Here is a 16308-nt window from a genome sequence, read left to right as displayed (position 1 = left end):
ATTCATTCAATGTTGTTTCTCCTCTGGGTTTGGTATTTATATCTTAGCACAGAACCTTTCACCTATGGTTATTTAATATGTGTCTATGTAATTGGAAAAATGATTCATATAAACATGGAAAGGATTTAAAACAAGCATTGAGAACAAATGAAAGGCATCACCCTGTGGTAAGAATAGAAACAGGCAGGCTGATATGCAACATTTGCAAGCCATTTTTCAAAGAAGAAAATGAATTATGAAAAATAGAATCAGTGCCTAGGTCAACCTGATGGCATACTAAGAAACTTGTATTTTATTTCTATCTTCTTCAGTGATCTTTAATCAAATAACAGTAGCATACTTATAGTTAAGAGGATTAGATTCCAGATGGGAGTTTGAAAGTGTTCATATAAGAATAATTAAAGAACACCTGTATGTTCTATGCATGAATAAAAAAACTTTCACAGGTAGCTTACGGGTATGTACTTTCTTGGTAAAGAAGCATACTTAACTTTGTTTATTTCAGAATACTCCAGAACTTTTGATTAAAGATTCCTGTTTTCATAAAAGTCTATTCCATTATCGAGCATAGATATATACCATTGCTTTAAGGGCCTTCAAGATCATCTTAGTTTGCCATGACATCTGTAACAAATACCACAGACTAATTGGCTTAACAAGAGGAAGCCATTGTCTCACAGTTTGGGGGGCTAGAAGTCCAAAATCAAGATGACAGCAGGCTCATTCTTTCTCTGAAGTCTGGTATTCTGGTAGTGGCTTGTTGGCAACCCCAAAATCCATCTCTGCCTCTGTCACATGGCCTCTGTTTCCTTCCTTGTTCTACTCACACCTTCTCCTTCCTATGTCCTGATTTCCTCTGCTATAATGATTCCAATCATAATGGATTACAGCCCACCCTTATTCAGTCTGGCCTTATCTTAACTAATAGTGTCTTTGAAGATCCTCTTTACAAATGAATTCACATCCATGGGTCCAGAGCTCAGGATTTGAACAAGTCTTTGTAGGAGACATGATGATCCCATCCATAGCAAAGATGCAGTTAAAAGAAAATAATTCAGCTAGTTTGAAATATTAACTGCTGAGTCTGGGAATAGTCCCTTAGAGAATGCCACCCTACACTAATATCCCATGTTCTCTCCCGTATCAACCAATGGACGGGACAATGCCTCATAGAAATGCTAATGAGAAGAGGAAAGCTGGTATAGGTCCAAAATTGTATCACAGATAATCCAAAAAGGAAAAAAAAGAGATAATATTCACATTGATAACTGACATTTGCATATGCAGTTAATTCTTTTTAAGGTCATAAATCTCATGGATTGTTAATGATGATAGCTACCATTTAATGGAATCTACTCTATGCCGATAGTGTGTTAAGCACTTTACTTGCATTTTCTCACTTAAATTCTCTCGACATCTATGAAGTAGGTATCACTGTACCTGTTTTAAAGGTTTATAGACCACAGTGTAAAGAGCAAGATCAAGAAACCAGACTACCAGAGTTAGAAGTTTGGTTTACTGCTTGTTAGCTGTGGGGCCATAATCAAGTTATGCAGCCTTTCTGTAGCTCAGCCTCTTGTATATAAAATATTAGTAATTCAGGATATATTGCCTGGCATATAATAACACATATATGTGAATGACCTCTGGAAGTTACTAATAATAATTTGGCCGAGTTACTTAATAATAACTTGCCTAAGGCCACACAACTGGCAAATAGTAGAGCCAGGATTTCTTTCCAGATTCCAAAGCTCATGCTTGTATTCAAAATGTACCCCAAACTAGAAGGTAGTCTTCTGGGAACACGTAGCTAACAATTAATGCATATTTTATTTGGCCCCCCAAGTTCTATAAAATATTTGAATTTTTCTCTTTACTTATTATTCATTGAATATTTACGGCATAGAACCAGATTCTTAACAAGACCTGTCAATACCCAGAAAAGAAACTGGCTGGTAATATATTTGTTGAGCACATGTGGCTCAGCACTGAGTCAAAGAGAGTCATACAGGGGACTAGATTCCATCTGAAAGGATAAGTTCGGAGACCAGACACCTGTCAATTAAGTATTTGCTTCACAGAAAAAAAAAATGCCACAAAATGGAGAAATGCAGCCTTCCTCCCTTTGCTTTCGTACCTCATTCAGACTGTTCTCTCTGACTCTGGTGTTTAAATCATTTGTAGATGAGGCTGGACTTTTTTTTTAAAGGAAAGCAGGGGAAGTGATTCTGGTGTTACTTTTGCTCTGTTTTTCTTCCCTGTACAAAATCATAGCTGTACCTAAAGGGGACTAGGCAAGCTTTGGGGTATTTCCTGGAGTTATTTTTAAGTTAGCTTTTTTTTTCCCCAGGCCAAGCTGGCAGTAAAGCATGATGGCATCAGGGGAACTGAAAATTTCATAACTCTGTATTGTCAGGTAACATTGTCTGAATGTGTAAATCATATTATGGAGGAATTCTGGATCTTGAATGCTCTAATAACCTAGTCTCTGTTTATATGTGCCAATGACTTTGCTTCTGGAGAGCTGACATTATAATGGAGACAAGGGAAACAAACACAATGTGCTTGGCTGGCTAGCCTCTGTTCCAAGGAGGGAGCCATGTAAATACCCTCCAGGTTGAACTCGTCACACCCCAGCTGAGAATCCTATGGTGACTTTCACTTGCCTACTGAGTTATGTATGCATGCCTCTGTCTTGCTTGGAAGACTCTGGAGAATCTGACCCCAAACATTTCTTCCCCTATTTATTCCATGGGCCCTCTACTTGAAGCAAACTGGGCAACTTGCTCCTACCCAAAGAAGCTTCACGTTGTTCAGTGCCTCGAACATTGTGTCAGGGGATATAACAGAGGAGTACACAGTTGGTCTCTAGGAGTGAAGCCTGACATCAATTAGTTACAAGTGTGGTAAGTCCTAAAAAGAACAGGACACTCTGGAAATATGTAACGTGCGGGTGGGGGTGGGGGCATCTGGTATGGGTGTCAGGGAAGGTTTCCATGAAGAAATAACTTTGTACCTGACACCGCAAGTTAGAATAGAAGTTAGCCTAAGAAGAACTGATAAGTAGAGAGCATTGCAGGCAGAGAGAACCTCAAGTGTGAAGGCTCTAAAACACGTGCTTTAGTTTTTCTAGGCTGCTTAAGCAAATACCATGAATTGGGTTGGCTTAAAGAATGTGAACTTATTAGCTTACAGTATGGAAGCTAAAAGATAGTAAAAATCAAGACATCATCAAGGTGATGCTTCCTCCCCAAAGACTGGTGTTCTGGAGCTTAACGCCTCTGTCATATGGCAAGGTATATGGTGTGGTCTCCTGGTCTCTCTCTTCTCTTCTGGATTTTATTAATGTAGCTTCTTGCTTCTTGTAGTTTTCTCTCTCTTTTGTCTGAATGCATTCCGATGATAAAGGACTCCAGTAATAGAATTAAGACTCATTCTGATTAAGGTGATTCACACGTTAACTGAGATAGCCTCTTCAAAAGTTCCTACTTACAGTGGGTTCACATCCACAAGAATGGATTAAATTTAAGAGCATATTTTTCTGGAGGTACAAACAGCTTCAATCCATCACAACAGGCATGGAATGTTTAAGGACACAATGGAAATCTGTTATGCACAAATACAGAGAGGAAGAAGAGTGCTTCAAAGTAAGGATGAAAAGGTAGGCAAGACCCTTCAGCCCTGTTTTAGATTTAGGTTTTATACCAAGACCAAAAGGAAGCTATACAATGGTTTTACTTTATGGACAATGAAAATCAGAAACTGGGATATGAAGAGCTCAGTCTATTTGAAAGATAAAATCAGCTGCAGGTTTAGAGACTGAGATCAAGAGAAGCCCGAAGGGATGTGGGGGACCCAGTTAGGAGACTATTGTCATAGTCCAGCTTGAACTAGGACAGTGTTTCCTCCCTGTCTAGAGATTAACGTAAAGTCCTGCATTTTAATCTTAAAAATTGAATTAAATAAGTAAAGTTTGAGACAATAGGATTTTGTTGTGAACTCCACATAGGAGTAAAAAGAAGATCTGGTCAGCAGTTACTTACTATGAAGCAGCAATATGGTATGGACACCAAAAATGATTATGTCCCTAGGCCACATTATAAGAGGTATACTATTTAAAGGTAAGGAGATTTTTGTTAGGAGGTCATTTTCCATGAGGCACTCTTGTTTTTGCACATCTTATGAGCAGAGACACTACTGCCTTTATTCTAGACTATCTTTCCAAGGATATTTATATGGCACACAGTGTTGGAAAATACAAATGGTGTCTCCCTCCAGGGCAATGGTCAGGCAGGCTTTACTGCCTCTCTTAAAACATTCAGTTTCCGTAAGCCTGTAGTTTCTCTTCCATAACACAACATGCTGCATGTGCAGGTGCCACCTGACCCTTTGCACATTGTCCTTTGAGAACTGAAGCTCAGTGAATGAGCACAAATACTGATAATCTGGCTACTGCTATTTCTATGAGTAATAAACTCTTACCTCTGACCTAGGAGCTTCAAGTCTTCTGCCAGCATCTATGAAATTGTGATAGGCTAAATTGTTTACTTGCAAATAAGGTGAAATCTCAGACTCTTTACAGTTATTGAGAGTGTTGCTCCCATGAAACCTCTCTACTTGCTGCCACCATACCCAAGCCAAATGTACCAAACACTGAACACAGCAAGCTCAGCCTTGCCCAGGTCTTAGCCCACCAGGACAAAGCCTGGTGTATCTGACTCCACCCACCAGCTGGAAGGCAGGCTTCAACTCAGTAAAATGAATAATTTTCTAACGAAAGTGTCTCTTCTAGGAGATTATGAGTTACTGGCTGGCAAAGAAGTTCTGTCCAGTCAGTGTTATGATTGGGGTGACATAGAGGTTAATGGTAGTTTAAGCCTCAGGTTTTAGATTAGAAGATCTTCCAAGTTCTGTCCAGTGCTCTACTGTGATTCTGTGAACCTTACCATCATTTGGGAATTGGTATTCATGAATACCTATATGTGAACGTAACACCCAAAAGGCTGCATTTAGTCTTGATATAGACCCATAATTAATTGATATGATACTTGCTATTCTAACGACAAGAGTTGGTTGAGTTGCCCCCTCAAGTGCATTGTTATTCTGTCTTTGTAAATCTACTAAATTATTCTAACCAAACAATGAATTGGTGCTTTCATGGCTGCCAATACAAATAATTTATAGATTTTTGCCCTGGTATTTAAAAAATTCTCTATAAATTTTAAATCTACATTTAGAAAATGAAAAGTAAACCGGCACTTTACTACTGATTGTACACTTTTTCACCCCTCAATTCTAATTTGCCAATGGGCTAGTTAGGAGAAATAGATTTGTTTCCAATTATTTACTCCCACTTTGAAGAACAACCTTTCTCTCTACCCAGGAAGGTAAAGGAAACCTTTTATACTTGCAGGTAGTTTAGCTTTGTACGACTACCCAAAGATTTGTTGAAAACAACATAAGGTAATAGCTTTTTTGTTAGGCCACCCTAAAGCTTTGACATCTGATGAGCTGGTGAATGCCGTGGCAACAGTGGCTCTGTAGTCATGGTAACAGCCCTGCGCTCCATAGGCAAAACCAATGAACTTTAAGCATCACTACATTCTAGCTAAGCTTTTCTGACCTTATCAGGGAGCAGCAAGACCTGTCTGTTCTTCCAAATGCACGTGCTCCTCAGCAGGGAGGGAGACTGTGCAGAATGTACCTGATTTAAATGTCATACTTGGATTATTCAAACAAGTGAACCCTTCTTCTAGTTAGAAAGATTAAATAGCATGGTTTTAGAAGTAGATTGTTGAATTTAATTACTCATGAGCATTGTGAAGAAAGCAGACTGCATAACATGAATGTTGTGGTTGCCAAGCATTTCAGAGGGGTAAAATGGATAGATTCCCTTCAATGACAGAGATCTGAAACCCCTGGAGAACTGGAAAATGCTTTCCACCTGTTTTGTTCACTATTTGTCCCATCACGTACAGGATATTCATAAGGCATGCTATCAGCATTCAAATTAATGTGTCATTCTAAGAAACAAATTGTAAATCAATCTACCCCTGGTATGAGATGACTTTTGAAAAGGCTTATGATTTCCCCTGCAGAATTCCCTATGAAAACTGGGCTAATAAACTATTGCCCTCAAAGCTGCATATTGTTCAACTTTTTTATGATCAAAGGCACGAAATGGAGATTTAAGGTTAAGAAACCCATTTATAAAACGACATAAGTAATTCTCCTTTCAGTTAGGATTTTCAGCTGCTCATGGTTATGTTGTATTTGGTTGTATAATATGATAAGCAAATATTTAAGAACAAACAAAAGGGGGCTGTCAGCCATACATTATTTAACTTTTACTGTTTACTTGAACTGTCTCACACTTTACATAGTGGGTTTTGTATAAAAAAAAGAAAAACAGCTCAAAATATTAAGTTTATAATGCTGTTTGAATTGCATTTATCTCTTTTTTACAAGCCCATTCTTCATTCTTAATTCATTGAGTTCTAATGTTGTTTACCTTCCAGAGCAGTATAAAACAAGAATTCCCCAAGGTAAAATATGCTTTTTAAATGTCCTCCAGTTAGACAACTCTCTGGATTTCACCTGTCCAGTTCACATGAGTAGCTCTTTCATTCATGCATTCAACTAATGTGTATAAATTGCTTATTATGTTAAATGCCATTGAAGATGAATAAAGAAGAGATAGCTCTTACCCTCAAAGAACTTGCAAACTAGTCTTTGTTGAAATTGACCTTTTCTTTGGTGCAGTGTTGTCATCATAAACAATAATTGGAATTAGAGTTTTACTTTCCATTGGCTTTAATGGGTATAATTGTTTATCTTGTTGTTTTGTTTACTCTGAAGCATATTGGCTTGCTTGTTTTTAAAAACTAGATAACATTTTTGATAATATTTTGTTACAGGTATTTTGCAATCAAGTGGTGCTGTTTCTGAGTATCTTTTATCACGAGCTTATGAAACAGCATCTTAGATGTTTTTACTGAAATGGAAAGTTTATTCTGTCAGGACAGCCCATGACATCTTTGGTTCCGTGCTTTGTACTAGATGAAGAAAGTGTTGTTGGTGAATATGTTGGAGCTGTCATTAAATGGGCAACAAAGAAAATTCTAAATGAAACTCAGATTTGGGGAATTCAACTTAAAAGAAGTTATTGCCCAAGAAATTATTCCACTCCTAAATTTTGGGCAAGTTATATGAAAAATAAAAGCCAAGTGAAGAACATTGAAGTTTTCTTACATGGAAAATTATCTGATTTAACACTGATTCCTTTTGATAGTAGAAATTTTAGAATTATAAGCTCCATGCCTTTCAATGTGCTCCTCATTTGGTCATTGTAATCTTTACTTATAACTGACAAGTAAAAAAAATTAAAGAAAGTGGTTGTGTTACAGGATCACAAAAAGAGTGTGCTGGAAGGAACATTAGGGGTCATCAAGTCCAATCTTTATTTTGTAAATGAGGAAACTGAGATTCCTATCAGCTTAAATTTTCACATTTGACTACTTCTTGACAACCCAACCAAGCTAACTGGTTTGGTGTCAGTCTTGATTTGCTGTCGGGTAAACGCCACTTGCTTGCAGTTGTATGCATTTTACTGGCTTGCCTTAATTTCTTTTCTTACTCTATTTTTCTAAAATCAAATGAACTAAAGAAGAAAAATATGTGCTTCAGTGGTAGCCAAACTGAGGTATCAATTAACCTTCAGTGTCTGAAAATGAAGATAAACACATGGTCTTTTGTAACTGCTGTGATTCTGCAGGAAAAAAATTGGCTTCAGAAGACACACACACACACATTGATGCTGTCACCTAGAAACAAAGAAATCTTTTCTACAGGCTGTAGGCAAAAGTGTGGTTTGAGAAAATTTCTCTTTAGCAGCACTTCATCAGTACTTCCCCTAAACTCAGTGGCTATCCTGGCGCTCCCTCTTTATTATTTCTTTATCAACTCCGTGGAGGATTATCCTCATCCAAAATGTCATACATCCTTGTGCTTTCATTCTTTCAACCTCCTCTGAAAACCTACTTGCTTTGAATATTATATTCCTAAGATCCTGGTCTCTTAAGACTAACTATAATCTTTTAAATAATTGCTCTAGAGACATTAAGTGAAGGGTAATGGCTAAATGTGCTTCTTAGAAGGACTCTTTGCTGTTTTAACCTAGATGAGCTGGGGATTTCTAGTACCATAGCATACTGGATGGGATATTTTAAGAAATAATACTTTTTGATGCCCTTTAATTCATTCAGTTGACTGTCACTCACCATCGGCTGTAAGCCAGCTCTTAGATACATGTATCTAAGACTATGTATCTAAGACTGGTTGTCTCGATAAAGACTCTAACGATAATAACTCACATGCATCAAGAATCTGCTATGAGACTCACACTGTATTAAACATCTCACATGTATGATCCTTAATCATAAAACAGTTATGGAGTTTCATTTTTTTTTAGATATTAAAAAAGAAATTGGTTTATTGAGGGCAAGAGGATGCAAACAATATAAAACTTAAAAGCTTATCTGGCATTTAATTGACTTTTCTTTTACTGCTTGTCAAATGGGAGCTGGATTTTATTTGTACATTTTCTAAGGACCCAATCTGTTCTGAAATCCTTATGCAAAGGGTAGCTGTAGGGCAGATTTTTTAAGTGGCTCTTGGGATAATTCTTATGAGGGTGAGGGTGGAATTAATTCCCCAATTCTGCCTATTTCTTTCCCTTCTACTTCATGTGTACTACAAAATAGTCATTGCATGCAATGGTGAGCCCAGCAATTAGCGAAAAGAAGCTCTGAAAGCCCACTTTGCCATCTCAACACTCGTCCAGATTTTTCATTATTTTGTCCACAGCCAGAGGGTCATTTTGATTTTCCAAAAATCCGATGAACTCCTTTTCCATGAGTACTCTCAAGTCCTCCTTTGTTAAGTAGCCTTTATCCCTGGCGAATTTGTGAAGCACAAACATCATAGTTTCCATGGCATGTTCCATTTGAGATGGTATTTCGGTGAGGTCTGTTGAAACCTTCTTCCGAGGCGTGGCAGTCGCTCGGGAGCTAGGCTGCGGAGCCAGTATGGAGGTGCATTTTTTGTTCACATTTTTCTATTGCAAAACTGAGAGTCAGAGAGGATAACTAATTTATCCAAAGTCACATAGCTACTAAATGATGAAGTTGGGAATCAAATCGGGTCTTATAGTTCCAAAGCCTATGTTAGGTTTATAGCCAGTCAGCTTTGCTCTAAGACGCACTGATTATTCTGCTTGGAATTTTTACTCCATGGAAGACTGAGAGGCTTAACTGCTGTATAGACAAAATTTCTCCTAGAGAGAATTCATTCAGTAAATAGAAAAATGGACTATTTTCCTATACTCAGATTACTCAATTTGGTGAACATTAAAGGGGATTTGGTATTTATCTTCAGTTATGAGGACATATTGATATTTTCTTCTTTTATATCAGCAAGGAGTGATGTTTTTAGAAATATCTATAGAAATTTTAAAAATCAGGAAAACTTTAATTAGTATGTGTTTATCTAGTCTATAACTCAACAGGGGTGCAAGGAGAAATGGGATCTCCAATATTTTCTGAGACTGCTGAGCTACAAAATCTTTACAAGCTTTTCTCAATTCAAGCATGTTTTCAAAAGGAAAGAGCTGTCTGAGCATAAACCAAATCCAGACTTCTTTGCTATTCCCATTTGGTATCACTGAAAATATAGACGAAATACTCCCTTACTCATTCAAATTATTTATGTTGTCTATTTCTCTGCTACAACAGCTTGAAATAAAGGACTTCATGATGAGATAACCTGCGACAAGTCAGACCCTTCATTTTTATATTTTTTGCAGCACGAAAATTTTAAATGAAAAAGAAACCCATAACTTGAATCAAAAGACAGAAAATGAAGGCATTCCTAAGGGAGGTAATAATAAAATGAAATATTTTTATATTTGTTTATAGTTAAGTTTTATTTAGGGATTTTGAAGAAAGGATGAGAAAGAAAAAGTTTTGATCTAAGGATGATAAACTTGCAGATGGGCAGTTGTTGAAATTATGATAAAAATCTTCTTTAGGCCTTATCCTTATTTTAGGAGAAATAAATGCAATACATTTCCTGCCTATAAGTGGTAGTTCTTGCAATGTTTATTTGCTGTGGTGAGCTATTGCTCTTGAATATTACTACTGAATAATGATGCAAGTACAATTTGGCAATAGAAGAAAATAAATGACTTGGGCTCCTCGGATTTAATGGTATAAAAATTTTGTAATTTTACCAAAGGTTAGATGTATAATTCTAATTGTAAAATCTTCCACAGAAGTCTTCCAACCCTCTAGGGGCACTGAACATGAGAGTTATCCCAAAGTCTGGGCCAGTAATAGTACTGATGAACTAAAACTATAGTTTTGAATTTACTAATGAACTTAAACTATAGTTTTGAATTCATGTAGGTCAGTTGTTCTCCCTCTATGTCTTGGTCATTTCGATCTTACTTCTAAACCTAGTCGGGCATCTTGCTCTTGGATGCTCTTGATCCAGAAGTTACTTGATGAGGCTATGGAGAGTCAATTATAAATCTAATTTACTTCAAGGAAATAGCTAAACAATTGTCCCTACCAGCAGAATTTCTTCTCTGCAGGAAATCAGCACTGTGGTTTGGTAACACATCCCACCCTTAGAAGGAGGACACAGAAACATGAGGTTTCTCACATTTGATGGTTGGGGATGGTGATGAGAAGTACTTGGGACTATTACTTATGGGCAAGAATATCAAGTTTCTGCATTACAGAATGAGACATTAAGTTGCTAGGTAACCTGAAGGAGACCAAACCCAAAGAATATAATTACAGTAATCAAATTTACAAACAAATGAACCTCTCATTTACACTTAGAAGTTGTGAAAGAAGGAGGGACATATAAAAATATTTACAAATTACAACATCCGTCTAATAAATAATAAGATTGTAATTCACTACTTTACACTGAGCAATATTGTTTCATCTGTTTGGGGGTCTTAGACAACTTCGAGAATCTTTTGAAGTCCTGGAAACTTCTCCTCAGAAAACAAAATGCCTATGCACCCAGCATCTTGGAGTCAATGCTGAAGTGTTCATAGAACTTTTTGAAGGCCATCCATGGATAACAGTTTAGAAAGCCCTGACATAAAGGGCATTCCATTTCTAGCAACAAGTATATTTGTATCATCAATGCAGGTTTAATATTCCAAAGAAAATAAAGCAGATACAGAGAACAGTGTCTAATATGGCTAGCACCAGGGAAGGAGAAATGAATGTTAGGTTATTTCACCCAAAGCATGGTTGTGTCTGATGAGCTAAATGCATTTACTCTAGACCAGTAATTCTAAATGGGGATGTGTGGGTGGAGGCAGCAATTTTGCTCCCAGGGGACATTTGGTAAAATCTAAAGACATTTTTGGTTGCCACAACTAGGGGAGGAAAACAACTGACATCCAGTGAGTAGAGGTCAAAGATGCTGCTATACATCCTATGACATAAGACAGTCCCCACAACAAAGTATTATCCAACCCCTACGGATCTGAGGCTGAGAAAACATGCTCTGGACTGCTCATATTTTTAATATCTTTTTCCTCTGGATAATGGTAAACAAAAGGAAAACATGTATGTGCTTTTCTATAATTTTCAATTATAGTACATGGGAGCGTATAGTCATAAAACCAGCTTCTTGATTCTAGGGATTTTCACAAATTACTTTGCAGTAAAAAATCCTGATTAGAGCAAATTTATTTCCTATGAATATCTGCCCTGCTTAATTCCAAGTGTTCCAGCTTCTTAATTATTTTTTATTTTGATCTAATATTTTGTTCACTTTTGATGTGTCAGTCAGCACCCCTGAGAAACATGCCAGCCAGCAGAGGGTTAAAGCCGAATATTCTGCTAAGGGCTGCAACAGGGAAACACATAGATATCGTAGAATGGGATGCTGACTCAGTTGTTCTGCTCATGTAAGAAGGTTGCATATTAGGAATAAACAAAAATCACAGTCTTTCCTCAGGCATCAGTGTAAGAAGCCAAGTCCACAACCAAATGTCCAGGGCAGAAAGAACATCTTGCTTTCTTTATTCTAAATGGCTTGGCCTTGTATGTATTTAGAATTTCAGTTCACTCAACACACTATGATGCCCAATAGCCTCAATACTTTTATCTAAGATGAGCTTGCCCTCATATGGGCATATGGCCTCCAAAATATTCATTCATTCAGCAAAAAAAAATTGTGTTAAGCAGAGGAATACAGTGATGGATGGACACACATTGTTCATAATTTCATTGAGTTTCCAGATCTGTAGATTTACCAAACATGGCAATGCCAACTTTTTAGAGACATTCACAATTTCTGAAACAAAGTACATAAAAAAAAAGTCCGCAGTGAAGTTCCCTTGCAATGCCTTTCAAAGACATTAATGAAAATACCCCCAAATTTAAAGGAATGGCTTAATTTCACTCCTACCATGCAAAACATTGTCTATGAAGAAGGAATAAGATTGGTCTTTGTTCTTGGTAAATTTATAATTTTATCGGGAGGCTACTATAGCCGTTAAGAGCCAAGCAGATCTAATTTCAAATTTAAATACTTCAGAAAATTTCTGCCTCGTTTTTCTTCAACACATTCTTTATCCTTTCTGATGCTCAATTTCTTCATGTTAAAATAGTAAAAAATAATAGCGACTTCATAGCATTGCTGTGAAATTAAAAGAGATAAAATTTTAAAAGATCTTTGCACTTAAATGTTCATTAATAAGTAGCTACTATGATTACTAAAGTAGACATAAATTATATGCAAATAATGTTTCAAATGTCAAATTATTAGTACGCACAATAACAGAGTGTGTTGAGAAGGATCAGCACGTATTGGAATGGTCAGAAGCTTCAGAGGAAGATGGGATCTCTAATTTATCTCTAAATCTGGGTGTGATTTGGTGTAGGGAAGAGAAAATTATTCAAGATGGGAAAATGGTGAGACTAATAAGTATGGAGACTGTGGGCAAATCACAGGGGACAGATTAAATTGCCTTATATAGAGGATTCATTTAAGGTTACAGTTTAAGGTGAAGTTGGAGAAGTAGAATTTAGAATAGTTGGGGAAGGCCTTGAGACTCCATGAAACATGTAAGAATAGAAAGGAAGAAAAGGACATGTTTTAGAAAGATTCATCATTGGGAAAGATTTTCTTTTTGGGAAGGAACTTAAAAGATGGAAAGTTAGGGGTGTTAGTTGGGACTAAGAATAATCTGACATTGAAGTAATGAAAGCCTGCTTGTTTGTGGGTAGTTAGAATGGGAAGGAATTAATCAAGAATACGCTAATCAAGAAAAAAACTGAAGGTCCTTAGAGGTTGATTGAAAGAGGGATTACCCGAAGATGATGGATCTTGCAACTACATACTGGAAGCCCTACTATGTGCATGGTTGTGAACCTAAGTGTCTTAGAAAAGTGAGGACAGTGTATAAAAAAAGAAATTGGGAAGTGGGTTTCTTTTGGCAGGCAGAGCTGGGAAGAAGATAATTTTGTACCCTAATTTACTCCCAGAAAGTAAGAATCATGTCTTATTCATTTTGGTATATTCAGTACTTAGTACAGTATCCAGAATATGGTGGCCCCTAGCATGTATGAAGAACTGAACGATGTTTTGAATTTAGGTAGCAGAAGTATATGGTTATTGATCAAGGTCAGAAGAAGAAATAGAGATTTGTTTAGCTAGAGTATGACATTAGGTGCATTCTGAGAGAGAGAGAAAGGCAGATGGCAGGTGTGACCCATGCTTTGTGTTTTAGTTTCCTTGGCTGCTCAAGCAAATACCATGCAATGAGCTGGCTTAAACAATGAGAATTTATTAACTCATGGTTTTGAGCCTAAGAGAAAGTCCAAATCAAGGCATGATCAGGGTTATGCTTTCTCCCCACACTCTGGTGTTCTGGGGCTGCCTGCCTGTAAACCTGGGTGCTTAGTTTGTTACATGGCAAAGCATATGGTGGCTTCTTCTAGCCCCTCCCTTCTCTTCCAGGTTCTGTTGATTTCAACTTCTGGTTGCTACCTCTGTGCTTTTTGTCTCTATGTCTTACTTTCATTTTGCTTATAAAAGACTCCAGTAATAGGATTAAGACCAATCCTAATTGAATTGGGCCATACCTTACTTGAAGTAACCTCGTCAAAATCCCCTACTCACAATGGGTTCACACCCACAGGAAGGAATTATGTTTAAGAAGATATTTTTCTGTGGTACATACTGTTTCAAGCTACCACAATTGGAGACTGGCAGATACTGTCAGTATCCTGCACATATCCCCTTAGCACTTACCATTTCTATGCAGAAGACCAACATCTGACTGCCAGTATTTGCAACTCTTTGCTTGTAGACTTTCTTTGCCCACTGGTGTCCACTCAACATATGTGAGGCATAAACTGGAAGTGCTGGGAAATTATAACCTGAGAGGCGGTCTTCAAACAATGTCAGAGAAGAACTGATGGATAACTACCCCAGCTCCTCTGCTGGGATGACTCTGTAGTATATGTTCTATCTATTTCCTAGAGTTACCTAGTGAGATCAAGCTTTAGCTGCCCAGAGTGGTAATTTGCTTGATGGCTTACCTGTCATTGGCTTCCTACCTTTCCTCTATCACTTCCAATTGGTATCATCTCTCTTTGATATTTCCTGGCAACACCTCCAAAATAAACCACTTGCACTTGAAGCCTGTTTCAGGGGACCTACACTAAGTCAGAAGAGTTACTTAAGATCAGCAAGGGGAGTGAATCAGGTGAATCCAACTTTTGTGGAGACCATCACTGGATCAGGGCAGGACAGCAAAGCCTAAGGGATGAGGGGTGTGGCCTACAGTCAAGACATCAGAACCTTGAGTCAGGTCCCATGGGAAAGGGGAGCAATGAGTGTGCTATGGAGTCCAAGGGCTGAGCTGAGGTTGGAGTCTAGGTTGTTATATCTGGGGAGAGGCTACAGGCAGTATGTGGAGTCCATTGAGATGAACCAAATTGGTGACTCGAAAAACATATCAAAAAGCAGAATGGAAGATGTAGAAATGAACTAAATTCAAACCAGGTAGAGAAAGTTATGTGTGGGACAGGAATGTAATTATACCTCTAAAACCTGAAAGGTACTCAAGTAAGTGGCTGGTCTTAGAGCCCAGCAGAAAGAAGAGATTTGATTGGGTAACTGGTGAATGGTTAAACAGTTGCTTCTTTCTATTATCAGAGGTAATTTTCCATTTGCATCATTTCAGTATATACTGCTGTTTAATTGTTTTTCTAATTTCTCTGCCTGCACATGGGCAGGTTTTCACCAGGGACTGCATCCTCCATCATCCTTTCAACACTCCTCTCTTTTTCTCTTTCCCCTCAGATAATGTTGTTGGAATCTTCTCAGCAGAGCTTATTCTTTGCCTTCCCAGGATTCTGCATTCTTTAGGGTATCATGACACTGACTGGCAAGTGGACATCTGGCTGATTCAGTGACTCTGCGGTTACTCAGCCTGGCACTCTCCTTTGTGACTCTAACCCATCTCCTCGAGCTCAGTACCAGCCTGCTGCTCACCAAACTTGGTTTGATATGTGTGTCCTGCCTGCAGCACCTCTGTTCTCCCTCTATCTCTCCGTTGAGCCTTTTTACCAGAGTCTTTGCCATCAGATCTACTCTGTGTAGCTAGGATATATATTTAGCCTGTCTTTCCCTCCAGAATGTAGGATGTCTTGTTTTATTTTGGGGAGTGGGGAAATTGCATAGTTGATAGCTCACCTTGGAGGCTACTAGGCCACATTCTTCTGCTTGGTAGCACATAAGAAGTCGGGCTTTTGAAAGCAGCAACAGGAAACCACAAAATCTGTGTCCCTGCTGCTCCTGCTGCTGCTAACATTATGGCAGCCCCACCTCCTTATGGTAACTGCTTACTCAAAATAAGATGCAGAATCTCAGCCGCTTGCTGACAGTTCCAGCATTACAGAGAAACAACGACCAAAGAGAGAAACACACAAATGTCATCTTGCCAAATGAAGTCTCTTGCTTTCCAAATGTCAAGGCCTTGCTTCCTCATATTTCCTTCTCCTCCTTCAAAACATCATGCCCCCAAGTGTCCCGGGAAATGGCACAGGCTCCTAATTTGACCCCTGTTCAAGGCGTGTAAAGCCTGCTGAGTGGGATGATACTAAGGAGACTTGAGCAATTCTTTTTTGGTGGTAATAAATATAAAAACCATTTTAAATCTTCTTTGGAAGTAATGTTGTTGGAAAATAACTCAGTTCGAAGTTTGGG

The 16308-nt window shown here is 38.0% G+C and overlaps 1 pseudogene; it reads right to left on the bottom strand.

Annotated features, from left to right (window-relative positions):
* Positions 1-8722: 8722 nt before the first annotated feature.
* On the bottom strand, positions 8723-15913 carry LOC143645743 (protein S100-A10 pseudogene; annotated as a pseudogene).
* Positions 15914-16308: the final 395 nt, after the last annotated feature.

The sequence above is a fragment of the Tamandua tetradactyla genome, chromosome 9 (assembly GCF_023851605.1).
Source record: "Tamandua tetradactyla isolate mTamTet1 chromosome 9, mTamTet1.pri, whole genome shotgun sequence".
Lineage (NCBI taxonomy): Eukaryota > Metazoa > Chordata > Mammalia > Pilosa > Myrmecophagidae > Tamandua > Tamandua tetradactyla.
Note: the sequence above shows the minus strand (reverse complement) of the source record. Positions and strands in the feature narration are given on the sequence as shown.